The following is a 27504-nucleotide window of genomic DNA, read 5'->3' on the forward strand; positions in this document are numbered from 1 at the left end:
AGATCTACTTATATCCTCCTTATATGGATGAGAGAGAGATGTTATCTCAGTGTGACACAACTAGTCAGTGGCAAAGCTGGGGTTATAACCCAGGTCCTCTGACTTCTAAATTTTTTTTTAGAGTCTGGGTCTTGCTCTGTTACCCAGGTTGGATGCAGTGGCGTGATCATGGCTTATTGCAGCCTCAAACTCTTGGGCTTAAGCAATCCTCCCATCTCAGCCTCCCAGGCAGCTGGGACTATAGGTGCATGCCACCATGCCAAGCTAATTTTATATTTTTATTGTTATTTTTTTTAAAGACAGGGTCTTGCTATGTTGCCTAGGCTGGTCTTGAACTCCTAGTCTCTAGTTATCCTCCTGCCTCAGCTCCCAAGTTGTGGGGATTACATGCATGAGCCACTGTGCCCAGCACAGGTCTCCTAACTTTCAGTGTTTATACATAAATATGTTTCACTCAGAAATATATCTTTTTGGCTGAACATGGTGGCTCATGCCTGTGGTCCCAGCACTTTGGGAAACTGAGGAGGGAGGATCGCTTAGGGTCAAGAGCTCAAGACCAGCCTGGTCTTGCATTATAGCAAAACCCTGTCTCTCTCTCTAAAAAATAAAAAAATAAAAAATAGCTGAGCATGGCGGTGTGCACCTACAGTCCTAGCTACTTGGGAGGCTAAGGTGGGAGGATCCCTTGAGCCCAGGAGTTTGAGGCTGCAGTGAGCTGTGACCTATGATTGAGCCATTGTGCAACAGAGCCAGACCCTGTCTCTTAAAAAAAAAATATATATATACATATATATACACACACACACACACACACACACACATATATATATATTGCAGATGTGGCAGATATATATCTGCCATAGATATATATATCTATATACATAGATATATATACACACACACACATATATATAGACATATATGTGTGTGTGTGTGTGTATGTGTGTGTATGTGTGTGTATATATATATATATATCTTTTTCTGGTCTTGTGCTGTTTTTTGTGTGTGCATGCCACTTTTCTTTCCAGTTAGGCACTGAGTGGCTAACTAATATAGCATAGGTATCAGCAGCTTACACTTTCTTGCTTAGACTCAACCCATTCCCTCTTTCCCTTTGCAGAATCGTATTACTTCTTGGCCAGATAACTCAGTTGGTTTTAAAGTTGTGTTTATTGTACACATAGAGGCAGCCTACCTTGTTTCCACTGCTCTGTGCCCACAGCACAAAAGGCATGTGGTTCTCATTCTCACATAGTTTACTGTCTAATTGGGGTGATGTGGCCAATTTCATTCTATCAGCATAAGCTCATATGGATAAACAGAGTTATTAGGAATGTGCTTTGGGAAAGAGGGTCTACTCTGAGTTTTTTCTCTGATTAAAAGGAGTCAGCTTCCTCATCAAGAAAGCTTTCAGCTGTAATGACAAGAGGAAGGAGAGGTGTTGGAGAGGCCCACCACTAATTTGAGCTAAGGAAGTTTTTTAACCTGGTGTTGTAGACTGCTCATCCTCCCTCCATTGCTCCTTCTGGAACAACAGTCTATCCCCTTTCAGCCAGAGGTGGTACCTGCCAAGTATGGCCACAGCAATTGTATTTTGCAGACTCACATTCGAAATATGGCCAGGCACTGTGGCTCATGCCTGTAATCTCAGTGCTTTGCTCCCAAAGGCAGGAAGACCATTTGAGGCCAGGAGTTCAAGACAGGCCTAGGGAACAAAGTGAGACCTCATCTCTACAAAAGTAAAAAAAGTATCCATTTGTGGTGGAATGTGTCTGTAGCTCCAGCTACTTGGGAGGCTGAAGTGGGAGGGTTGCTTGAGCCCTGGAGTTCAAGGCTAAAGTGAGATATGATTGTGCCACTGTACTCCAGCCTGGGCAACAAAGCAAGACCTTGTCTCTGGGGGGAAAAAAAGAAATATATATATATATACATATATATATTTTATATAAATATATACACAATTAAGTATATACATATATACACACATATATACATACATATATACATATGTATATATATGTATATGTATTGATGGAATAGGCCAGGTTCTATCTCTTATCCCATTGTGTCTACATATATATACACACACATATACACATATATGCATACATATATACACACATACATATATGTATATACAAGTGCATACACACATACATATACACATGTATACATATATGTATATATGTATACATGTGTGTATACACATATGCGTATGTATACATATATACACATATACATATGTATACGTGTGTGTGTGTGTGTATGTGTATGTAGGCACAATGGGATGAGAGATAGAATCTTGCCTATTCCACCAAATCCGGAAAATAGGTTTCTAGTATGAATAGTGTTCCTCCCTTTTGCTCACCTATGAGTCGCCTTTGTTTCACTGTCTGAGGTTGCTGTGTTTCCGGCATCCCTAGCTGTAGTAGAGAGGCCTGGTGGAGAGGGGAGAATGGCAGAGGAGTACCACCAGAATGCCACGTGTGTGTGCAGTCAGCACAACCTTGCCTCTATAATGCTGAGCATCACAGTTGAGGAATTCTCAAGTGATGCATGATTTTATGGCTTGGGATCGTCTGCTTTGATTCTAGCATCTGGGCTATGGTTACCTGTGTCTTTGAATATGTGAGAGTGGGTGCCTGTGTTGTATTCATCCTACCCTGTTCAGGAGCATAGAGCTACATCCTCCTCTGAAATGCCGTGAACAGCCATTCTAGTCTTTGCCCATCAGTCCTGTTGGCTGAGTGGTGTGGAGGGACCCCTTTCTGTAATATAGTGCTTGGCTGGTGTAATTTTGATTTAGAAAAACAGCTTCGCTTGGAGAGAAACATTAATTAGATGCAAAGAGGGAGTTATTTCATCCTTTGAGTGGGGGGAATGGGGAGTGAGGGAGAGAAAAAAGTACCACAAATAAATTATCTCCTATTTGTGCAATGTTTTATGCTTGTCAGCTGTCTGTTGGCAGAGAACCACAATGGAGCTAAATACTTGTGACACCTTGCCCAATCAAGGTATAGCAAAAGGATGTTATGGGAGCCTCTTTGTGACAACCTGTGCTAGTTTACATTAGCTTAACCAATCGCTTTCTCCTCTGTGCTTGGAGAAATTTGTTAAATTAATTCAGTTGCAATTAGCAGATTTATGGGAAAGTACCCTGTTATCCTTTAATTGGAGAGCATAAAACTACAAACTGAATCCGCAAGTTCTATTTGTGTAATAGGCAATCTATCTACGACAAGATTTGATCGATGGAGTCGTATGATGCCCTTGCCTTGTTTTATATTGGCTGTCAGCGCTTAACTGGGACTGAAGTATCTGGGTAACAAAAATTGATATAATGACTTAATGCGCCTTATTCTCTTTGAGCTACATCAGTTTAGAGCACTTCTGAGAGAAAAATGTCTGGAAAATATCAGGGAGTCATTTATCAACCTGTTTTCATTAGCATACTGCCTAGCTCTGGCAAGGATTTGAATAAAAAAAAGCAGGATGGTACAATTTATTTCAGGCCCCATATTTCTTGGATGAAAGGAGACCTCTAATAAAAGGAAAATACAGAAAGATGCTTTTTCTAGCTGGTTTTTCCTTAACTAAAAACCCTACCCCAAAAGCTTTTTTGTTTGAATTTTTGCTGTTAATAATGTTCTGGGGAACATATTCCTGGGAAGGTAATTAGAAAAGTAATGCAAAATGCATCGTGGTTATGATATGTAGAGAAAAAAAATGTTTGACAACAAAAAATTAACCAGAAATAGGCAGGCATGCCATGGGTATGCATATATCTGTCTCTGTTTGCTTGGCTCAGTGTGCATGTTTGTGTGTTTATAATACACAGTTAAACAGTGAACATGGAGAGAAGTTCTTTGCATAAGTGGGTGTTTTGTAGCATTAAAGGATTTCAGAAAGTTGAGATGCAGCATTTTTAGCTCTCTAGAGTTGGAGCCGAGGGGAAATAGAAACAGATCAAAATGTTTGTATAGTGGGCAAAATGCATTTGGTATATGGAGTCATTTGTCCTACCCACCGTAGGATGCAAACCACAAGAGGTAATAATAACTGAAAGGCAGTTGTATGGGAGTGAGTCCTTTTTTGCATGAAATTTTTATGCATCAGTCAGCCTGCATACAGTGTGCCTAATGTATAAAATAAATTGGTGCATAAATCAGATTAAGAGCAGCATGTTGCCAACTTTCACATTTGCACACAGGAATTCAATATGTATATGGAGGAATTCCCATTTTTTAATCTCTAATAGAGTACAGGGAATCTCTCAGGTAGATTTTGCACACAGGGACATTTTATTCACTTATCTCCCCCCATCTGCCACCTCAAATAACAATAGAAGCAGCGTCATGGTTAGTAAGAGGAGCAGTGTGGCGTTTTCTGAAATATCGGCTGTATATGGAGGGTAGTGACACAGTATTTAAGATAATATTGCAACCCTGTCTATAGCTCCTAATTATGTCGAGGAATTGGTGTGCCAATCGATAGTGATTTATGGTGGGGATGAGCAAGTGCACATTGCTCACATTGATCTGCATGTAAATTCCTTGACATAATAAGAAGTTATTACCAATGACAGTCACTGTCTGACTGCTAATTCATCGGCACATTCTTCCATCAGTGGGAGCCGCAGTGTCTGCATCCTGGGTGTGAGTTTGCCACACCACTTGCCTGTTGTGAGTCAGGCTTGTACATCTGGGTCACGAGGAGTGGCTATTGAGTAGGTGAGAGTCGAGGTCTTACTGACCATTTTTCTGTCAAACAGCAGTTCTGTGATTAACCAGTAAGACAGGGGTGGGTGGTGTGTCTTGCTTTTTTTAAATTTTTCCTTAAAGCAAGAAATACCCTACAGGAGTTTGATTCTGGTTTTTTAAAAAAACATAACATTTTTTAAAGGATAACATCTATTAAAGTTCATTTCTTAACACCATTTCCCCAAAAGCCTCAGACAGCAAATTATCTATCAGTTCATTAAAATACAATCACTTTAATTTTACCCTTTTCTTTCTCTTATGTCTTAAAAATTGTAGATTAAAAAAACTAGTTTTTTTTTTTGCTTCTTAAATCTCATATGCATTTGTTTGCTTCTGCATTTCTGTTGCCCCAGAGCTTTTTGAAAAATTGTATCTTTAAGCTTGTATCTCTTTGTTCTTCCTTTTCCTCTTTCCTTTCTGACAAGGCCTCATAAACTCATCCCTTATAGCTGTACCTCCCTCCCCCTCCCTTTAATAATCCCTGCTAACTGACCTGAAAAGTCTTTAGCTATTCCCATTCAGAGTCCAGGTAGGAGGTGGTGTGTCTCTTCTTCACTTGGTTTTGTGGGCAAAGTCTCTGTGTCTTAGCCTGTAATATTACATTACCCATAACTAGCAGTTTCTTGTTTAAAACATTCTGTCATATTCTTCTGTGGCCTGATTTTTTTTCCTCTTAAGAGTCTGCTGCATCAGGAGGTTATTCTTTAAACTGAAAGCAGCTGAAGTATGCTTGCTGTGTTCTCATCCACCCACTATACCTCTTCTCTACTCTTACTGGAAAGGGCCATTACTTTTTGCAGGAGAACCCTTGAGAAGTTGGTGGAATAATGGACATATACGTTGAAAAGTGAGTCATTGGCTCCAGGTATATTCCAGGTATATGGTACCTGCTGTACCTTAAGAAGTGAAAACAGTTACAAAAAGATAAGATTAAAAAATTTAAAAAAACCCAAAAAGATAAGAGTGTTTAGTACAGGTAGTATAATAGTAGGGTAAATAATAACAATGATAATTTTAATTTCAGACTGCCCATTATTGGTTTATCAGTTAGGTTCAGCTAAGTTATGCTGCAGTAACAACCCCCAAATCTCAAAGGAATAAAATAGCACAGATGTATTTCTTGCTTATGCTTTGTGTACATTGTGGATTGGCAGAGGGACTCTGATTGTTTTAGTCACATAGGGGCTAAAGATGGCAGAGCAGTCAACATCTTGGGCATTGCTGGACACTGAGCCAAAGGGAAAGAAAGCTCTGAAGGGTCTTGCATTGGCAATTAAATGTGCCACAGCTCGTGGGCAGAACTAATCACAAGACCCCATTCTACATTGTCATTCAAAAAGGGGAGAACTGGAAAGATTTGGTAAGCAGCTTTAATAACTATTGATTGGTTATTCACAAAAGATACTTATTAAAAACCTTCTCTGAACATAAAAATAGTGTTATTAGCTTTAGCGGTACATGATTGGTGATGACTGAAGAGTATAATAATTGAGTAGAATAATTGAGCAGAAAAGCTGTAAGACGATGAGTCAGTTCAACCCTCTCACTTTTACAGATGAGGAAATAAAGATCCAGAAAGGGGAAATAACTTCTCAAGTTCATAGCATTGGAGAGGAGCATGATGGACATGCAATCTGGTTTCCTTGACTTGAATTCAATGTGATTTCCTCCTTCTGCCTCTCCTGTGTAATCTTGGAAGCCCCAACTTCCTTGTGTGTATTGCTATGAAACCTGTGAGTGCTGGCGATGCAAGGCCTAACTGCCCCTCCACTGACTTCAGTCCTTCGTTGGCAGATCTCAGTTTGTCCAGGTACTCTATGTCCATTTTTAGTTCCTTATGTTCTCTTTTCTAGACTCCTCTCCTTGGCCATCATAATATCATTTTCCTGCAGATTCACTTGATTCTTATTTCCAGTACTAGAATCTGAATGTTTGCATTGAATTGTACAAGTATGACACAGGGTACATGTGGTGGCCATGAGGCAGTGAGGAGATGTTCAGCAGAGTCACCTCAAGGAGGTGAGATCAGTAGGAACTCCACCAAATAAAATGTTTATTGATTTATTTGCCCATAATATATACCTGGCCCCCTTTAAGAGTGTGAGGGATATAGTGATTTGGTCTAGAGAATGATTTGACTTTCTAATTTGTCTATTTCAGTAGAGTTAGAAGACACTGTTGGTTGACATTTCTACTGGTTTATTTTACCTTTTTTTTTTTTTTTTTTAAAGTAGTTCAAGTTTCTCCTTCAGACATTAGGGGAGAGTGAATAGGCTCCAGGTTTTTAGACAGAGACAGAAAACCTTATAATACTTGTTGTTAGCAGCTAAGGGGTTGTACTTTCCAAATGATGTTCACTTTAGACCAGGGTAGACCTTCTTGTTAGAGGAGCATTCTTTTTTTTTTTTTTTTTCTTGAGGTCAGAATTATGGACATAAGTATTTTTCAGCAGGGCATGTGTTATAACCCAGGATTTTGGCATTTGATTCTTAAGTCACTAATGTCTATGGGAGACCAGGTGGAGGGCAGTATGCCTTTGTGGCATCAGAAAGAGATTTTATTACCCATTTTAAGGACCTTATCAGCTCTATGACTTATCAGCTCTAATGGATACTCATGCTCCATTAGAAATTAAAAAACAAAAGCTTAAGAAAAGCTAACTTCATTAAATTATATGCTAGAAACACGTGGGCAACTCGTTCTCTCTCTCTGTATTATGTGCATGTAAGAGTGTGTGTGTGTGTGTGTGTGTGCGTGCGTGTGTGTGTCTCATTTGCGCTCTAGAACTGGCTTTTGAAGTAGGTATCATTGCATGGCTAACACCTGAGTGCTTGCTTTTGCTCACATGTTGGTTGCCATCCTAAGTGCTTTATTTAAATTAATACACTTCATCCTTACAGTCGCCCTCTGGAGTAGATACTCTTATTATCCCCCTTTTGAAAATGGGAAAACTAAGTTATGGAATATAATTTGTATAAAGTCACATAGCTGGGAAATGATGGAACCAAGGTTCAAATCCAGGCAGTCTGGCCTCAGAGCTGGCAGGTGAACCCTTCCACGGGGCTTCCTTCCTCCCTGTTCCCACCCCATTAGTGAGGGAGGAGATACAGAGTAGTGCAGTGTGATCTAGACATGGAATCAGATTTGGATTCCAACCCCAGCTCCGACCCCTACTCTCTGTGCTACTTTAGGCAACTCCCTTAGCATCTCTCGGCTTCATTTTCCCCACCAGCAAAGTAAGAACACTGGCCCTTACCTCAGAGGCCATAGTCCTTACAGTGAGGAACTTGTACCCAGGGAATATCTCATTAGAACCACAGCTGTGCTGAAAGACAGTGTTAATTTTTATAATCTACAGATGAGCAGGGAATAAGCTGAAACAGTATTTAATAGTCAGACTGAACTGGTGCCCTCACTTGGTGCAGGTGTCTAGCACATAAACAGGTGGCACATGGGCAGGGGTGGTTCCAGAGGCCACCTGGGAACTCTGAACAGTGGTCCATAGTGACACCTTCACCTCTTTTTTTTTGTCTTCAACAGTGGTCCGTAGTGACACCTTCACCTCTTTTTTTTTGTCTTCAGCATTTTGTAAATTTTATTACAGTTTCTGGCTATAAGATGTCAGTAATAGGTTTAATTTTATTTTTTAAAAACCCTCAAAAAGCAGAACCTTTATAATGGTTATGAGTTGGGGATTGAATAGAAAAATCTTTCTACAGAGGTTCCTCAATTATGTCATGAGAAAGAATTTGCGTTTTTGTTGTTGTTACAAATATGAGTTCTCAGTTTTTCTTTTACAAAAATTCAAACTTTCTGGGCTGGGCATGGTGGCTCATGCCTATAATCCCAGCACTTTGGGAGGCTGAGGCGGGTGGATCACCTGAGGTCAGGAGTTCGAGACCAGCTTGGCCAACATAGTGAAACTCCATCTCTACTAAAAATACAAAAAATAGTCAGGTGTGGTGGTGGGTGCCTGTAGTCCCAGCTACTTGGGAGGTGGAGGTAGGAGAATCACTTGAACCTGAGAGGCAGAGGTTGCAATGAGCCAATATCACACCATTGTACTCCAGCCTAGGCGACAGAGTGAGACTTGGTCTCAAAAAAAAAAAAAAAAAAAATCAAACTTTCTGAATTTGTTCATCCTTAATGCCTAACAGTACTAGAAGTCCTCACAGATATGTTTGGCCAAAAATACATTTGAAAATAATGCCTTCTGAAGGAAAATCCTGCTATGGAGAGAACATTTTGAAAACAGATGTTTGGAAAGGTTTTCATCATCATGTGAGCTCAATGCTGAAAACTATCTAGGTGTGTTATCTATAAAAACACTTATCTCTGCTTACTTTAAATTTGGAAAATGAATTTTCTAGCCATTAAAAAAGTCTGCCCAAAGAAGAGTTTTAGTGGGCTTTGAATTTATTTGTTAAAAATATAAAATTGCCATACATTTTGGTTAATTGACATCAAGGAATGTGGAAACTTACCCATTGAATTTAAACAATAATCTGAGTGTGACTGGTTAATGAGGCTGAAAAAGAGTATCATGATTTAATACACTCATCTACTGATTGGTTTCTTCCATATGTACTGTGGTACTGAATTATGGACCCCCAAAGGCCTGTTGTCGCAATCCCTGGAGCCTGTGAATGTTACCTTATATGGAAAAAGGGTCTTTGCAGATGTGATTAGGTTAAAGATTTTGAGATGGGGGATTATCTTGGATTATTCTGGTGGGACCCAGATACAATCCCAGGGTCCTCCTAATGGTGAGGCAGAGGGAAATTTGGTACAGACAGAAGAGGAAAAGGCATTTGTGACCATGGAGGCAGAAATTGGAGTGAGTCTACCACAAGCCAAGAGATGCTGGCAACCACTAGATGCTGGAAGAAGAAGGAATGGGTTCTCTCCTAGAACCTCTGGAGGGAGTGTGGCCCTGCTGTCACCTTGATTTCAGCCCCATGTTACTAATTTCAGGCTCTGGCCTTCAGAACTGAATCAGAGAATAAATTTCTGGTTTTTAAAAATGCCACCAAGTTTGGGATAATTTGTTTCAGCAGCCATATGAAACAAATACATATACCTAAGTGACTTTTGAGCTATGATTCATTTATTAAAGTCAAGTTTTAAACTGAAATTAGAATTAAACCTTTGTGTGAGTTTTTTTTTTACCAAATATTAAACCAATATTTTAAAAAATAATGAAGCATCATTATATGACATCTGTCTAATGAAAAAAATATAATATAAACCAGTATATATATTATTTGGTGAGTGCAAAGAATTTTAGCATCATTAATAAATATAATTGCCTATAAAATCTTTATTTCCTTTCTCATTCTTTTTTTTTTTTTGAGATGGAGTCTCGCTCTGTCGCCTAGGCTGGAGTGCAGTGGCGCGATCTTGGCTCACTGCAAGCTCCACCTCCTGGGTTCACGCCATTTTCCTGCCTCAGCCTTCCTTTCTCATTCTTAAAATGTGTATGTTGTGTATATTTTATGTATACATTGGTACAATGGTGTAGATAATTTATAAATAACATCATGTTGGGGTACATGAGCGAGCAAGTTTGGAGAGCTTTCTCTAAGAGATTATTACCAAGATGAGAGGTAAATGTGAAAACTCCTGGAACATGGAAGGCATCCAATATGTATTTGTTGGATGGATGGATGGGTGGGTGGGTGAATGGATGGATGGATGGATAATGAAAAAAACAGGGTCCTAGGTTAAGCAGTAGGCCCAGGGAAGCATGGCTGATAGTAGGGCTTAGCTGTCGGCCTAGGTGTGTTCGATTCCAAAGCATGTGATCATTCCACTTTGCAGTCATTAAATGAAGAACTATGCAAATCATCTGTTTCACAATTTACTGAAGAGTACCAAGTGAGACTTAATGGCAAACTTGTTGGACTAACTCATCTCCTCAGCATTGGAGTGGGGTGGGGAGCAGAAAGTGCGATAGAGAACTCCTGCATTGAGTGTGACTGTGCTGGCCTTGGATGTCAGGTAGCAGGTGGCATTGGGAAGGGGAGTCCAAGGCCTTTGTGGTGGGCTGTGCTGTGGGACTGTGCTCAGCTTTCTTGTGGCAGGCAGCTTTAGGCTTTTGCCTGAACGCGAGAGGCTGTGAGAATCTGCCAACCATACAACAATAGAATATTTGTGAGCAACAACTCCTCTTCCCTACAGGGAGTAATGGAATAGAAATAAAATTCATACACTAACTGGTTTTGGACAATCAAGATGCCCACACCTATGATCCTGGGGAACAGGGAGATGTTCAGATAAATTAAATTTCAACAACCCTCCAGCCTGATTTTAACCAATAGCTTCAGTCTCCTTTCTGATCCAAGACACAAAAGCAGCTTTCACTCCAAGTGTTAGCAATAAGCTACCTGGATTTGGAAGCTCTCTCTCTTTTTGATAGATCTAATAATGCACTCATCTTTTGACAGATCTAATAATGACAGGAAAATAGCCAGTGGGTCGGTGGGTGCTGAAGGGAGGTAATAAGAGTTTCTGAGCAGTGATAATCTTTAGCCAAACAGCACCTGTAAACAGGGGAGCAGACCCCCACTAGCTGAATCATGAGCTGAGTCAGCTCAGTCTTTAAAACACAAGAACAAAGGGCAGTTTCTGGAAATCTTCTTGTGCAGTGGTGATGATGGAGTAGTGGGTTCTGTTTCATTGCTCTGGCCACTCTAATAGCCTCCTAGGAGGGGAATTCCCTCAATAACCTTTGTCTGTTTCTGATCCATTTTCTATACTGTCATGTCACTCCCAGGCTACAACCTCCCAACAATCTCCCTTAGATTCTAATCGCTTCCCATTATTTGCAGTATTTTATCTTTCTCCTCCCTCCTAATGCTTCGGCCGAATCCCATGTTTCTCTGATTTTTCTCTGCAGAAGGCTCTTACCGCTGGGCCCTTGCACATGCCATTCCCACTGTTTGCACCTCCCACATCCTCAATCTTCACCTAGCTAACACCTTTGCATTTTTCAAATCTCAGTTTAAACGTGACTTCTTCCAGAAGGCACTCCCTGCACCCTGTTGACTAGTTTGGCTTTCCTTGCGATGTGCTCCCAGAGCATCTTGAACGTCTACTCTCGTCACAGTCATTTAACTTGTAATTATATATTCAGTTTCTGTTGGCCCTGCAGACCATCATCTCTCAGAGGTCACTGCACATTACCTGGGCACATGATAAGTGCTCAGTCAATATTTGCCAACTGGATAGATGAAGCTTTTCAAGAGAGAAGGTACTGTGTGATTTGTACCCCTACAACTTAGCATAGTAGCTGGCACCTAATACATGTTGATTGAAGTGAGTTCATCAGAGAGGCTGTGGACCAAGACTTTAGGGGCCCACTAAAGACCTAGATGTGGGTATTGGGTCTCCTTTCTTCACTCTGTCATCCCCTTTACCCTATTCAGTGAAGCCCAGGTCTGAGTACCGAGGCCAACTGTGGAAGGATGGTGGTGTTCATGGGATAGATCATACATCAGTTGGCCTTTGGAAAGGGAAAAAAACCCCACAAATATTCAGATTCATTGATGACATATTTCTAGAAATAACAAATAGATTATTTTTATTGCCATATTTTTGAAATGTAAAAACAAATAAAAGATGTAAGAGTTACAGGCAATTACAGTGGCAACCTTCGCATTTGGTTTGCAGCCTTAGGCTTCTTAAGTGATTCCTTATGAGTTGTGGTATAGTTTTCATGTGTGTGTCTCATTTTTGACCTGGGAGTGAGAATAATAATTTTGAGGTGATGAAAATAAGTACTCAACTGACTAGTAAGCACAGAAATGGGTCTCAGGACTACAGATATCAGCCCCAACATCTGAAATGTAAATATCTCCTGAAATTCCCATTTAAGAGCAGATTTCACCTGCAAGTAGACTGTTATATCTTCCTGAAAAATATATACACCCTAGTGAGGGAATAAACACATCATTACACTTTCATGACAGATAAGCTCGGCTCTGTTCGGATGTAAACTCATTTTTCTTGGGTTGACCTTTAAATAGTATTGTGTTATTGTATGGGATTTAAATCAATAATTTTGTCAAAGCAAAATATACTGCAGTTTTTTTTTCTTTATCATTTAAACAGTTCTGTAAACTCTCAACGAGTAATGGATTTCAACACGCTTTTCCCAGGAAGGGAAGAAGGGAGAAGGGGTGGGATTGGGGGACGCAAGCGTCATATAAAAACTCACTTAGCAGCAATGAGGCAGAAACCAGGGATAACTGCAGATCTGCCGATCTGAGAGAGTTCCGTTTTCTCTTCCAGGCAGCAGATAGAGGTGCCAGTGTGGGCTGTAATTAGTGGTGTAATACCTTTTCTGCATTCCTGCTGTAAAGCAACAAAGTGTCCCAGGTGTGAGGAGGTTAAAATGAGAAGTACCCAGTAGTTATGAAGCAGCAATAATGAGTTTCCTTCTACTTACCATGGATTTGTGTGATATACAGCTTGCAATTAAGCATGGCTTGGTGATTCAGTGATTAATGTATATACAGCTCCTAAAGGAGGGAAGCCGCCCTCCTGTCACATCCTTCATGATGTTTACAGCTGGGTACCTATTAACAGGAAGATGGAAAGGGCCATTTACAATTCAGTAACCTTTATGACAGTGAACTCTTTAATCAGCATTTTATTTCCTTTGTAACACTTTAGTCATCTACAAATGTCAGAATAAAATAGGGCCATGAAATATTTAGGATCGGCATGTGGAAATTGACTTCCCTTGATTTAAGCTGCTGTGTCTTTTCATTTTGTTGTTTTGGGAGCTTTTACTTTTATTGAAAGACAATTTATAACTAAATGCTCCCAGCAGTGACTGGCATTAGGGTAGGAGGAATTTCAGAGAGCCAAGTTCTGGTTCTATAAAATGTGCCGATGCTTGCTATATTGGGTAATAAGTTATTCAAATAAAAACATTAGCAAAGGGTTTGCATTTCAGAGCAGTATTTAGTAGAGGTACAGCAGACTCTGCAGAGTTTATGACAAAATACTCTGACATATTTTAGAAAGGTAATTAAGTATGAAGTACATCCATAATAATTTAAGTCAGTTATAGTGTATACCTGAAATATGCATTATTGTCTCACATCATTTTCTTAGTGGGATTCTGGGACTTTTTCAGTTCAACAATAACTACCTTTCAGCTTTCTTGTATTGTTGCAAATGTACATCATATGTATTAGCAGAATTGTCATGTTTATATTTTTTAAAAGTCCTTTATGTAGTGATCATATTATTGTATTAAATGATTGCATTATTATTTTGTACTCATACCTTTTGTTAATCCATTTTAAGCCAGTGAACCCAAACATACCTCAAATGATGAGTTTTAAAAGTTAATCTTGGAAATGGCATGCTTTAAGAATTTGTCATGGTGCAGGACCATTATCCACCTCCCCACTCCTCAAAAAAGTTCCTGGTGACCTTTGTTGGCCTTGAGGTGACCCTCAGTTTAGGAAGCTAGTTCTTTTTCAGAGTTAGTGATAGAGTCTTGGTCTCATGTTGGCCATATGAAATCATCTTTCACACTTTTCTATGAGGTATTGGGAAGGTGTTACCTTTTCTTTTCTACTGCATGGAAACCAGTAGCTGGAGCCAGCCTGGTGCAGTGGAAAGACCAGTAGCCCGAGCCAGGTGGGTCCAGGTCTCAGCCCTGCCGTGAATTGTGTCATGGGCAAGTTTCTTACCTTTCTGCACTTCTGTTTTCCCATCTGTAAACTGAACTGGTTTATTGGGTTAGATTGCCTCTAAGGGAACAGTGAGAGAGGAGAGGGAAAGGGTAATACACAGAGAATAAATTAAGACCTTAAATTCAAACTGCCACAAGTAGAGGGTTTCTGTAACTAAACAGCGTGAATATGAGTCTTAAAGAGAATGTCTTTACCTAGATGATGGAAGGTGAACTATTGGGGGCTGGGAGTGGGATGGGGAAAGTGTGATTGGCTTATGAATTTGTTGTTGTTATTGCTAAAGAGTTAAAGTATATATTGAAGCATTTAGCGTGGAACGAGACACAGTGTGTTATTTTCTCTTTTCCTTGCTTTCATAAAAGCTCAAGGCCCCCAGATGTCTTCTGGTAACAAAACCCCAGTCTTCAAAGTATCAGCAATGGTGTTGAGCTGAGATGTTTATCAAGAAAGTTGAGTTACTAATTTTGAGGGTTTCCCCCACTAAATTCAGAGAATAAGAGGGGAGGGAGACCCGAGGATGGGAAGTCTAACTCTGGGCAGTTGGGTGAGGAAACGGCTCAGAGCTTAGGGTAATTACAGGAAAAGCCTTTCTCCAATTTAAAAATCTCATCTCCAGCTGTCCTCAATGGCTCTCTTTTGAAATGGGTCTTTGGAACATTAAATGGGTGGAAGCAGGCAGGACCTTATAAAGTGGACAGGAGAGGCTCTGAACCCTCAGACTGGAGAAAGGAGAAACTGGAGTTTTCTCATTAGAAGTGGGAGAGTTACCTAGAAATTTTGGAGGAGGGGCCGAATGATGGCAGAGTCAAGGCTAGAGCCGTGCGTGAGCGATGATGATGAGTAGGTGGTGATGTGTGGGAGAATAACTGGAAAAGGAGGATGGGGAGTGCAGGAGAGCAACATTTCAAAATGGCTCTTATTCCATCCTTTCCCCTCATCCCACAAAGCGTCCCTGCAGTGCTGTCTTGAAAGCCAAGAAGCAGTGGGAGCCTGGGAAACCCTGGTGGCTATAGGTTTTGCTCCCAGTTTTCTATTTTTTAATTCATTTAGCTTCTTTACTTTTGCATTTTTAAAAATCATTTTTTAAATTACAAAAGCTCTGTGAAACATAACCACAGAAAGTTTGAGAGAGAAATGAAAGAATAACAACAGTGGTCTTTAATCTTGCCGCATTATCACAACTTTTATTATTTGTGTCTATTCCTTTTTCTGGAGGCATAACGCTGTATAGGTAAAATGACAGCCAAGTGTCAATTTCATGTCCTTTTTCACCAGACAGGAGATCATACACTTTTTGCCATGTTGCTTCACTGTCTTTATTATCATTTTTGAAGACTGCATACTATTCTATCAAACAAGGATTCCATTCTTTTTAAAAATAATTTTAAACATATTTTAAAACCCCACTATGGACTATATAGTTTTCTCACATTTTTTTTTTGCCATTTTAGCAGTATAATGTATGTCTTCACGTATTGCATATACGTTTTCCACATTTTGTATTATTTCCTTAGGAATATAATCCCAGGTATAGAAATATTGGGCTGATGAGACACCATTGTTTTGCATTACTTGTATAGTTCACAAGATTTTAAAAGTCTTAGATAAGTTTCTCCAAAGTTTTGGGCTGTGTAGCTACTCCAGGGTCAAATAATTTTCATAAGAAGCTTGTATTCCTATAGAGAATTTTGGACATTTGAGGCCTTACGAGGATCAAAAGTCATGTGGATGATACTATTCACTTAAAATTCTGCTTTAGTAGGTAATAGAATTCAGGAAAAAGCAAACTGGATGTGGTGAGCAATGAACAGAATGAGGATTGGCATCTGCTGAGCTTGCAGAGTATGTTAGGGATCATCAAGCATGCAACCTCATTTAAATCACGAGACAATCCTATACGTTGAGAATTATTGGTACCACTTTTTTTTTTTTTTTTTTTCAGGTGAGGAAACTGAAACTCAGTGAGTTTATACCTGAGGCCATCCAGCTTTTACGGAGTCAGAATTTGAAGTCAGGTCCACCCTGCCATGCACCCTTTGTCTAAAGACATGTAGATAGATGAAGTGGTGGTGGGGACCTCAGTATACTCTTGGATAAGCATTAGATGGTGGCCATTTCCCCTTTGTAATATTAGAAACTCTTATTCTGACCACTGGAACTTAGGCTTTTGTAGTGATTGTTGTTCCCTTCTGCATACCCCTCTTTATGCAATTCTCTCAAGTCACAATACATAGTTTTGCTTTAGTGCCTTGGGGCGTTGGAGATTTGCAGTAGGCTGGCTGAAAGGCAGTAGGTAGGATGTTTAGGGCATGTTAGGATGGTGTGTTTGTGTGTGTATACCTCTGGAGGAGCTGGCATCCAGACCGCTTTGGCCCTATCAGATTTTACTATCTCCCTCTGTGTTTTCCAAGAGGCAGTGGAGGAACTAAGATGTGTCAGATGGGGAGAAAAGAGAATGGCCTTGCTTTTGGAAAGCCAATTTGGGAACCACTGTAAGTGTGGGGCCCACAGAAACTGAAGGCTGCTCTGAAAGAACCATCCAGGGCCCTTGCAGAAACCCTCCGCCTGACCAGCAAGGAACAATGAAAAGGGTGATGCTCAAGGTTAAGGGACCGATCCAAGGTCATAACACCCATGGATGCCAGGCAGATTTAGAAGCAAGGGTCCCCATCCTCCCCACAGGGAAGAGCCAGTTAGAAAACGCAGATGAAAGCCGGTGACCGAGGATGCTGAGCAGGGAGACCCAGGGAGGGCTTTATGACTCAGCCTTCATCTTGCCTGGGCCTGGTCTGCAGTGTCTTCTCCCCTTTGAGGCTGCGAGAGAGCTGGAATTCCCACATGGGGAGGATGGTTTTCTACCACTGACTTGGGTCTTAAATAAAATGGGAAGGCGGACAGGGCTGTAAGAGGTTTGGAGGCTGATGGCCGTGTTGTTTGGGTCCTTGTGTCTCTATGGCCCTGCCCCTTTCCTGCCAGTACTGTGTTTAAACCTCAGCCTGGTATTTTTCCCTGTTAGAGGTGGGGACGGGGACTGGGGCTTTTTTGCCTCCCCCTGATGATTAGGACATATTAACCCACATTCATTCGGCCACTTTGCTGCCTCTCGGTCAGGATTATTTAAATGTTTATCCTTCCTTACTTCTTGACCTTTCTTGTTCAGTCCTAGTTCCTGGGTCCTGCTTGTTTTGTGTTTCATGAGCTTAGCAAACCGTGGCCTCCAATTCCCTAGTTCTAGTGTTTTCACTTAAGATGAGGAGTGATGAGCCAAAGGTTTCAGGCTCAATCCTTGAGCAAAGGGCCGCTCTGACAGGGATTATTATTTATTTGTCATCTTGGATGTAATAAGCTGTAGGTACAGCTTCGAGAGCCCTTGATTTATTGCGCTGTCTGCTGCCACTAGCGGGGCGTCTGCTCCACCACGCAGGATGAATACCACACTGTCAGCTTCGTCGATCTGTCTCCGCCACTGCTCTCTCTCTCATAACACATTCCCATTTCATGCCAGAATACATAAACAATCTTTCATTATTTTGATGCCTTTTTCATATTTGTTCTTTACAGAACATAAAGTTTGAATTTATGGGTTTCCTTTACATTATTTCAACACACTCCACCATTTTCCGGGTTTGTGGTTTAACTCTCAGAAATTGGCTGCCAGGTGATTTAGTTATTTTGGCTTTCTAGTTTTATAGTTATTTAATATCGCAATGCCAGATACTGAGAAAATGGAGTGCATGGGAGGTGTGGGATTTGCAGTTTAGGCTCTCGTCATCAAGGCGATGTGATCCCTGGGATGAGGCATGGGGTTAACAACAAGGCACGGGAGATAGGAGATCATTGGCTCAATTAAAAAAAAAATCCCACCTCAAAAATGTTATTTAGATGATCAGTCACCCAGGGCCTTGATGGAGCTTGAAAGGAAAAAAGGAACATCCTGCAACTTTGGAACGAGCAAGGGTTTCTAAATTAGTGGTCAAAACACCCCACCCAGTTTTGTCTGCTTTTCCCATAGCAGCAGCTCTCAGCATTCTTTATTTTCACCTGCTCTGTGTTTGTGAGGCTTGACCATATGGCCTCATTTTGAAGAATTTTCGTGCTTTTGCTTGTGTTTTTCCTAACTGGTAAAAGAACTTGTGTTTGAAGGCATTTGCATAGGAATAGGAAGTTGCTGCCTCTTTTTTCCTGGCAGAAGGACAGGCTTGGGAAATGGATTCCATACCTGCTTATTTCTTCACTTATTTGCATTGTCCTATTTGCATGGATTCCCTTGCCCCACTCTCATCTTCATCTTTTGTCTCAAATTTCATGATCTTACTTTTAACTGAACATAACAATTCTATGTTAAATGTTTTCAAAACTAAGCACCTTAATTTTTTTTATTAAAAAAAGGTTTTCCCCAGTTATTTTCTGTGAAATTAAATTTTTAGAGAGACAACAGGAAAATAAATTTATAGAGTAGATTGCAATGATGATGCTAACACTGGTGATGAGGACTTTACATTTTTGCATGAGGGTATGATGTGTGCACGTGCATGCATGAGTGTGTGTGTCTGTGTGTGCATGCATGCGTATGTGTGCCTGTGTGTGTGTGCATGTGTGTGTGTCTGTGTGTGTACGTGTGTGTGTGTGTCTGTATGTGCATGTGTGTGTGTGTGTCTTCCTCTGCTTATAGGACATGAGTCCATCCATTGAGGAGCCTTGTGCATTTCATATCTCTTGGTGGTTTCTGACAAATATAAGCCATTGGCAGGTGAGATCATATTCCAGTCAAGGTCAATTAATCGTGCAGAAGTCATGATATTTGGGAAGCCAAGGTCCTTCTCAGTGGCAGTGCTAATGCAGGTTCTGTGGCTGAAATTCCAGCTCCTTTTGGAGAAGGTCTCTTGCTCACATGCTTAATTGTGTGTGTATGTCCTTGCCCTTCCACTCGGCCCTTTAAGAGGAAGGGGCTCAAGGTAAGAGATGCTCTGCAGTTGGAAAGTTCTTTTGAACCCTGTCTCCTCCCTGAAAGGCATTAAGGAATATGGATTTGAGTGCTATAGATGCAAGATAATTTTGCTGCTCCTCACCTCCCTTGGCAGCCTTCATTAGAGAAGTAGGGAATTTGCTTAGCTCATATCACATTGTACAGGCCTGTTGTGGCTGGAAGGGAACCCTAGTTAATTAATATGAGAAATTTGTTTTGTATCCCTGGTAAAAAAGACGGTGCAGGTTGGTGTTGTCAGCAGAAGCTGCTTGTCACTTTGACCTCTTCTGTTAAGTGTTTGATGTGTTTTCTCAGAGTAATCTGTGAATAACATTATAGCCCAGCCAGAAGAGAAACCGAGGGAGCAATAGCAGAATTAATATCTGGGAGCGTTGATAATTATATATCAGAATCTAATTTTTAGCACAGAAAATGTGTTAATGACAGAGAGGAAAACAAAAACCACTAGCTTCTCCCAGCAGGCCCCAAAGTGTCATTTATTATTTCTCAGCTGGATATCTATCAAGTTTATGGGTTAATTTTTCTGTAGACTGTTATTTATGGGTTTTTGTTTGTTTTCAGCCATCATTACTAACAATACGGTTAATAGCAATCATTTGTTATCCAGCACTAGGCGTGATGCTTCAGATGAGAGCACTGAACTGAGAATACTCATTTGGTAGCTGAATAAGGCCCTGACAGGGCCCATTTATAACAAGCTCATTCTATAATGTCCATCCTATTAATAAAATTTTGTTGCTGTCTAATTAGAGATGTCTGATGTGTATAGGAGCACGGCAGAGGAGACTTTTTGCTGCTGCCTTTTTCCCCCGGCCTCCCCTGGTCTCTTCTGTCATAACCAGAGCCCATCTGGGCATGTGGGTTCGAGAAACAAAAGGAACGAAAAGTGAGCTGTGGCTGCAGGTTCTGGGTTAAATGTGTGGCCAAGGAGTGGTGTGAAGACTGAAACGCAGGGAGGTCTTGCATGCTCCCAATTCTCCTCTTTTCTTTTTATCCTGTGGGTGAATCTGCCTGGCTTAGTCATTTGCAGTTTGCCTCTCAAATTTGCAGTGATGCAAGGTGTGGCAATGGGACGCTGTGATTGATTTCTGAACAGAGACACCAAACCTTAAACATCTGAGTGAATGCTTAGCCCTTCAAAGTCATTGCCTTGAAAGGCAACATATTTGTTCCACTATCATTTCTCAAAGCCTTCTGGAAAGTTCTCTTGGTTTGTTTGTGAAAGCGGTCTCACAGTGTTTTATTCAATAAAAAAGTGAATAGTCTCCCAAAATAAGAATTTGGAATGATGTATTAAAACATCAATCTCAATGTTTGGTGGTCGTCCTTTGGATCAAGAGACTGATTCCCAGTGGATCTTTCAGGCTTCTTTCTTAAATTAGAAAGAAGCTTTTGGGAGAGGTGATGGGATGTGCCCATCTGTTGGACAAGGAGTTGGAATCCTAATGGCTACTTTTAAATCCCGATGCCTTTATTTAGCAGTGGTGTGGTTTGGGGGCAAGTTCCTGAATTGCTGGGCCTCAGCTTTCTTGGTTGCAAAAAAGCAGGTACTAATCCCTAGAGAACTGTTCAAGGATCAAGTCACATACATGAAAATGCTTTGCAGGTACCTTCCAAATGCTAGTTATAATTATCACTAGTTACAATTCCCTGTTTTTTTGGAACCTTGTGTAGAAGAACCTACCCCACTGAGCTCCTTTAAAGCATAGTCATTTTAATTATAGTTGTGTAAATAGTTTTACTAATTTTATTGCTCATATTTTAAAAACATTTTTTTCCACTCCAAGAGTAAAATTTAAAGAAATGTATAGCATTGAAAGTTTTTATCATCCTAATCATAGCTTATTGTGAATAGGGGGTAAGAAAAGAGAAGTTTAAAATTCAGAAAAGAAATATTTTATGAGTTTGGTGGGTGCTCAAATTATACACCTTTGAATTACAAGCACATACTCAGGCAAAACACTGAAGATTGTTTTAAAATAGTTTTGTTGCTAGGTAACTATTTTTTGCTCTTTAATAAGCTTTCCCCCACCCCGTGAAATGTTTTGCAAATGATCTTTTGAATAAAAATGATCATGTAGTATTTTTCTCCCAGCCTATCTGTTTGGTTTTGAAGGTAAAACACACACACACACACACACGTATATATGTTATATATGTATACATATATATATAACTTGAAAAATTTCCATCCTTAGCTGGCGATGAAATTGCTCTACGGAGTTCAGCTTGCACAGGCCTGGTAGTCTCCCGCTTTGTCCCATAAACTGCACTTGACTACAGCTTATCAACCCTTAATTAGTGCTACATTTTCTCCCTGTGATTTCTATTGATGTGTGGTATGGGAAGCTGGATTGAGCCTCCACCTGACTGGTGTGCAAATTGTTTTAGAAAATTCAGCAAACATCTCACTCCATTATCCCTACCTCATCCCTCCCCGCCCCCCTTGTTTCTCCCTCCGTGCGTCTTTCTCTCTTCCATTCCCCTCGATAGGAAAGGTGAAAAGCAGGACGATAGGAATCAGGTTGGGTATTAGTGTTTTTGCTGGTCTGTGCAATAGAAAACGACAAGTGGCCGGCTGGGCCCTCCGTCAGCAGATCGCGGATCCGGAAGCAGGGAGGTGGCAGCGGGCGGGTGGGGGCGGTTGGGGGGGTGGTGTGGGGTCCCTCGTGGCCTCGGGATGGCTGCAATGTGATTGTGAGAGCCGGGATGAAGTCAGCACTGACAAAGTGAGGGGATTGATGGATGGACAAAGCAGGGAACTGGATGTGAGAATGGATGAGGGCAGAGGGGGAATTTAACACAGACAAACAGAATGAAAGACAGAGAGGAATTGCCTGCTAAAGTATGCCCGCCCTCAGCTCCCACAGCAATTTACTTACTGCTAACTGAACACCCAAGGACCGTTTGCATCTTTGCAGATTTTCCTACCAGCCGTGGCAGAGGAAAGCTTGCAGATTCCAGCCAGGGTCTGCCAGGCTTTCTTTTTCAGCGTCCCCCAACCCCCAGCCCCCCAACTACATTCACTGACACTCATTTAATTCAAACTGAGCGGCTGATTATTTCCAATAAGTTCACACAGGGTTTCTGCAGAATATGGTTCCTTCCCTTGCCATTATTTTAATGTTTCCACTAAATTTACCTTAATCAGTTATTGTTGCCTTGGTATAGCAAGTAATAATATTTACCTGCTCCTTTTGAAAATGATGTTTCTGGAAAGGGATCTATTGTTGCTTTAGGGAGGCATGGGATAGTGATAGTAATGCACACTTCTTTTGTGCAGGAAAAAGTTAGTGGCTTTCTACCTTTACCCAGGCTGTGCATATTACCAAGTGACTCAATATTTAATCTGTAACATTTTACTTTAAGGTAGGAGATGTGTTCTAACCCAAACCCCAAATATGTTACATTAGGCAAAGAAAGAATTAATTGGGAGAGAAAGAAAAGGTGAATCTTTAATGTATAGTATTGCATATTTTACAATAGATTTATTATTTACAGAATGGTTATTTCAGAGAATAAGAGTCTGTGGTTGAAAAGCTATGAGAGATTTGTTAAAATTAATGCAATCGCTGATTGCACAAAACAGCAGAAGATAAATTATTGTAACTGAATGCCACACTTAAATGTATATTTTATATTTAAGATTTTGTTTCCCTATATGAGTAAAGAATGCAATTTCCTGAGACCAGTTGATTCAAAGGTCTTGAATAAGAATTAGTGTTTTTAAAATTCCAAAATAGAAATCTAGAGATACAAAACAACACAAGAATTGTTTGAAAAATGAATAGGGAACTTATCCCAGGTTAGTACCATTTAAACTTAAGTGTGGTGGTTTCAAAATGAGCCACAAACTTTTTAATACATTCAAGAAACCTAGAATCTTATAAAGTTTGAGAGTCTTCTTTTCCTTTGGGAATACAGTGAAGGAAACTTTGTATTTTAGGATTGATGCTGATGGATCTAGTACTTCCTTAATCCACTTTCCACCCCAGAATAAGGTTTGTCCCTTTCCTTCTCCCTCCCTGTCTCTCCCTTCTCTCCCACCCTCTCTCTCTCTCCTCTCTCCCCAAATAAATGTCCTGGCAAAAGGAAGAGTCCCTGAATTGTTTTGCTCTGTGTCACAACAACATTTTTTTTTTCTTAAAGTTTGCTGGTTTAGATGTCCACACACCTGGTTTTGAGGCAGGTATTTTTCTTGTGCCACTTATTTCTCTCCTCCATAGTCTCCCTCCAAACAAAGACTTGTTATCTGAGGTAGGAATAGAGTTCTAAGAAATTTCAGCCCTAGAAGGCCCCCAGAATGCATGAACAGCTGCCTTCACAATTAAAGCCAAGGTCTTGGGAGAAGGGCTGTGGACTTGCTAGAAATGATGAATGGGAGTTAAAAAAAGAAATTAATAAGTTATCTATTGCATGGAGCTCCATGAGACATATTTTCAGATATGGCATAGATTATCTATCACTCTGACAATGTTCAAAAGTAGATTTGTCCTCGTGCTCACACCCATGTTCCTTGTGCAGATGAAAGGCTGTGGCATCCTGGAAGCCATGCTACCCTCCTGTGCACATCCAGTGTCATTTGGGGATGATATGAGTTCAGAGCTGGCTAACCGCTTGGATATTATATTGTATATTAATCCTGGTATTGAGTAATTTTTCAAAGGTTGAAAATTTTGACAAGTGGTAGAATTAAGTTTACTAAAGCTAGCTCATACATGGCCCAGAAATAACAGCTCAATGGAACAGATCACATAGATTTCTGGTTCTTTTTGTAGTATGGAAACTTGGGGTATCCCCGTTCCCCAGTTGGTGGCAGTCTCCCAGATTTTCTCTGTCAGTCTCATGCTGTTGGGCATTTAGGCTACTTAAATTTTTTTCCTATATAAATGTAACTGTGAGAAACTTTGATCTAATTGGCAATGAATAACAATTTGATTATTATTTTTTTAATTATGAGGGTTACATTTTCCATCCCTCCTTCCCTTTCTCCCTTTTCTTTTGCTCCCTTCCTCCTTCTTTCCCTTCCTCCTTCTTTCCCTCCCTCCCTCCCTCCCTCCCTCCCTTCCTTCCTTCCTTCGTTCCTTCCTGGAAATCTTTGAAGAAAGAGTGATAATTCTTCTCACACATAGAGCCGTGATATGTGGAGACAGGTCAAGGGGAACTGGTTTCTTTTTGCCTTTACTGGGAGTTTTGGAGCTTCCATGATATTCACATCCCGTTTGTCAGCGTATCTCATGACTCACTACACCTGTGTTTCACAGAGGCTGGTCTCCAAGTGCAGGAGCCTGATTCCTCAGTGGTGCTGAGACGGTGAAGGGCTGCGGTACGTGCGGGCAGCCTACCATTCCCCTTGTGTATTCTCTTACGGTCAATATGGATCTTACTGGTGCATCCCTCCAAATCTCTTGGACTTTTCAGTCTTTAAGTTGAATGGTAATAAACAAAAGAAAGTTTGTTATAGTTTTGTTTTATACCTCTCAATTTATTTCAATCATTTTTCCTTATTATAAAGACAATATATTTTCACTGTAGAAAGTTTGCAAAGATCAAAAACTTCTGAATAAAAAAAATCTGTATTCCTACCAGAAGGTCCCACCACTAACATTTTTTTGTAAATCTTAACTGCCTTTTTTAAAAATACATATATACATGACATTTTTGAAAACTAGGATCATTCTATAATCTTACTTTGCAATATGTATTTGCACATATCAATATGTATTTTGAGCATATTCTCATGTCATTAATAATTCTTCTGAAACATGGTATTTAATAGAGACGCACAGTATTTAGCCAAGTATTCTTTGCCAGTCTTAAATTTTTGGGCATTTAGCCTATTTAATTTTTTTTTTTTACCTATATAAATATAGCTGTGAGGAACTTTGATCTAATTGATAATTCATAATATTTTATTGTACTTTTTTAAGTGAATGAGAGTTAAGTTATCTGTCTCTCCTTCCTTCCCTTTTTCTCTTCCTCTTCCCTCCCTTTTCCCTCCCGCCCTCCCTCCTCTTTCCTCCCTTCTTGAATTATAAGCACTTGATTTATCATGGTTTTGGAAGACCAATGTCTGCTCCATATGAGTAGTTTAGAGAATGTAAATTGTTCATTAACTCATTACAGTCTTTCAATATTGTTAATAACATCAGTATCACAATCATCTACTTTAGAATCACGAATGTTAGAATCTATCAGTGCTAGAAGAGGCATGCTGGAAGATGCAGCCTTCCAGTGGTGAAGGGGCCTCAGGACTCACTGTCGGGGCTAAGCACCTGCTACAACCAGAGCAGCTCCACTTTTAGGGTTGCACATGAATTTCCTTTTTTCTTTTCTTTTGAAGTAAACTCTACTGCTACACAGTTGATCTAGTCTACCTCCATTCCTCCCATAGATGAGAATACTAAAGCTTAGAAATGTTAAGTGACTGACATCTTTTGCAATTCTGTGTCCCCTGAGGAGAGATTTTGAATTGAGGGTGGCACTTAGGTCCTTGGTGATATCATGAGCTGGCGAATTAACCTTGGAAACCTTTTATCTTTGGACTTCTTGTGTTGCTATATAATAAACCCTTGTTGTTTATGCCACCCTTAGTTGGGTATTCTGTTACTTGCAATCTAAAGCATCCTAAAGGGTAGAAAAATCTCAGAACAATGCTTTTTGTCCAATGCATTTGAATTAAGATCTGCTCAAATGTTTCTTTGCCTGCAAGACTCTCTTCAACACTCAGTGTTCAATAAGACAAAGGGGGAACTACAACTCTGACATTGATTAAAAGTGTTGCATACCTTTAGGTTCAAGCTAGTGGGTGGCCTCAGCTTCCATTCTGTGCATAGGAAAGGAGACCATGGGGGTTCGATGGTGCCACTTGGGAGGGCCCTCCTCCCTGCCTCCTTCTCATGTGTCTCTTTTGCTCAGGTCCATCTTCATAAATGGTAATTTCAGGAGCCCATTTACTCCACATAAAAGGTGAGTGACTCCGTTTATAATAAATCTCAGTGTGGTGTGCAAGCTATCATTCCCTTCATTTGACCTTGGTGGAACAGGCTGATGGGGCAGTGAAAAGTATGATATGAAAAATGAGGGAGCAGAGCAAAGTGAGCAGTGAATCAGTCTTGTGTGTGATTAGCTGTGAAAAATCTCACCAACATGACTCAGAGTCACTTTTTCTTTTCTCTCTTTTCCCATCCCCTTTCTCTCTCCCCATAATATCTCACCAGCCACCCCTCAAATGAGCTTTCCTGCATGTGACTGCCATGTCCGCACCAGTAGCCCTCAGATCCTTACAGGGCTTCCTGGATTGTGAGGTCTGGGCTAAGGGAAATTAGGCTCAGAGGAGGAAAATATTTTGGGGCAGGGGGTTGGAAGAGGGCTAGCGGAGCTCAGCTGAAGCCTTGGGGAGTCCCCCCCAGGGGCACGTTGAGAAGATGTGAGTGTGACAGAATGACTTCAGCAGGCACTGTAAATCTGCAGTCATACCTGAGGACTCAGTGACTCACAGTTGAGGTCTCCATCAGCTCCATTTGCAGAGTCAAGCCCTATAAAAACAGGGCGATGGGATGGTAAATCAGGCTTCCTGGGAAATTGTGGGATCCTGCCACAGAAGGCTTGAGCACATAAAACGGAAGCTTGCCTTTAATGGCACGGCCCTTATTGCCACGCTGCAGAGGCCACCTTGGTGGCACAGCGAGGAGCTTTGGGAGGAGAATTTCCTGCTGCAGCTGGTCTCTTCTGAGGATGCTGTCCTTCGATGTCCTCTTGGTGTGACATCTGTGGGCCAGGAGACAAGGAGGGTGATGAGTGGCTGTAGATGCTCCATGTGGTTAACCTCACCAGATGACTTCAGCTACCTCATTAATGTCCCTGCACAAGCTGCAGTTGCTGCCTTCCTCCCCTTTAAAACAGAGCACATGTGTTCATCTTCAGAACCAGCAGAGGGTAGAGTGTTCATGGAAATTGGGCCCCTGCTAACAAGTCCTCTGATGAGGATGATGGAAATATTCTTTGTTCATTATATAGTCTGTAGCATGTATTTTCTGACCAC

The 27504-nt window shown here is 40.7% G+C and overlaps 1 protein-coding gene and 1 long non-coding RNA gene across 4 annotated transcripts in view; one reads left to right on the forward strand and one right to left on the reverse strand.

Annotated features, from left to right (window-relative positions):
- Positions 1-27504, forward strand: part of LRMDA (leucine rich melanocyte differentiation associated) — a 1137585-nt gene that overhangs the window by 268911 nt on the left and 841170 nt on the right. The gene's annotated exons all lie outside the window — the stretch shown is intronic.
- LOC134731105 (uncharacterized) lies at positions 12978-25570 on the reverse strand. The gene is made up of 3 exons (XR_010113193.1): positions 22343-25570; positions 13210-13339; positions 12978-13115 (listed from the first exon to the last, which is right to left on the reverse strand). It is a non-coding gene; the product is annotated as an uncharacterized LOC134731105 (long non-coding RNA).

This window comes from Pan paniscus, chromosome 8 (assembly GCF_029289425.2).
Source record: "Pan paniscus chromosome 8, NHGRI_mPanPan1-v2.0_pri, whole genome shotgun sequence".
NCBI classification, from domain to species: Eukaryota; Metazoa; Chordata; class Mammalia; order Primates; family Hominidae; genus Pan; species Pan paniscus.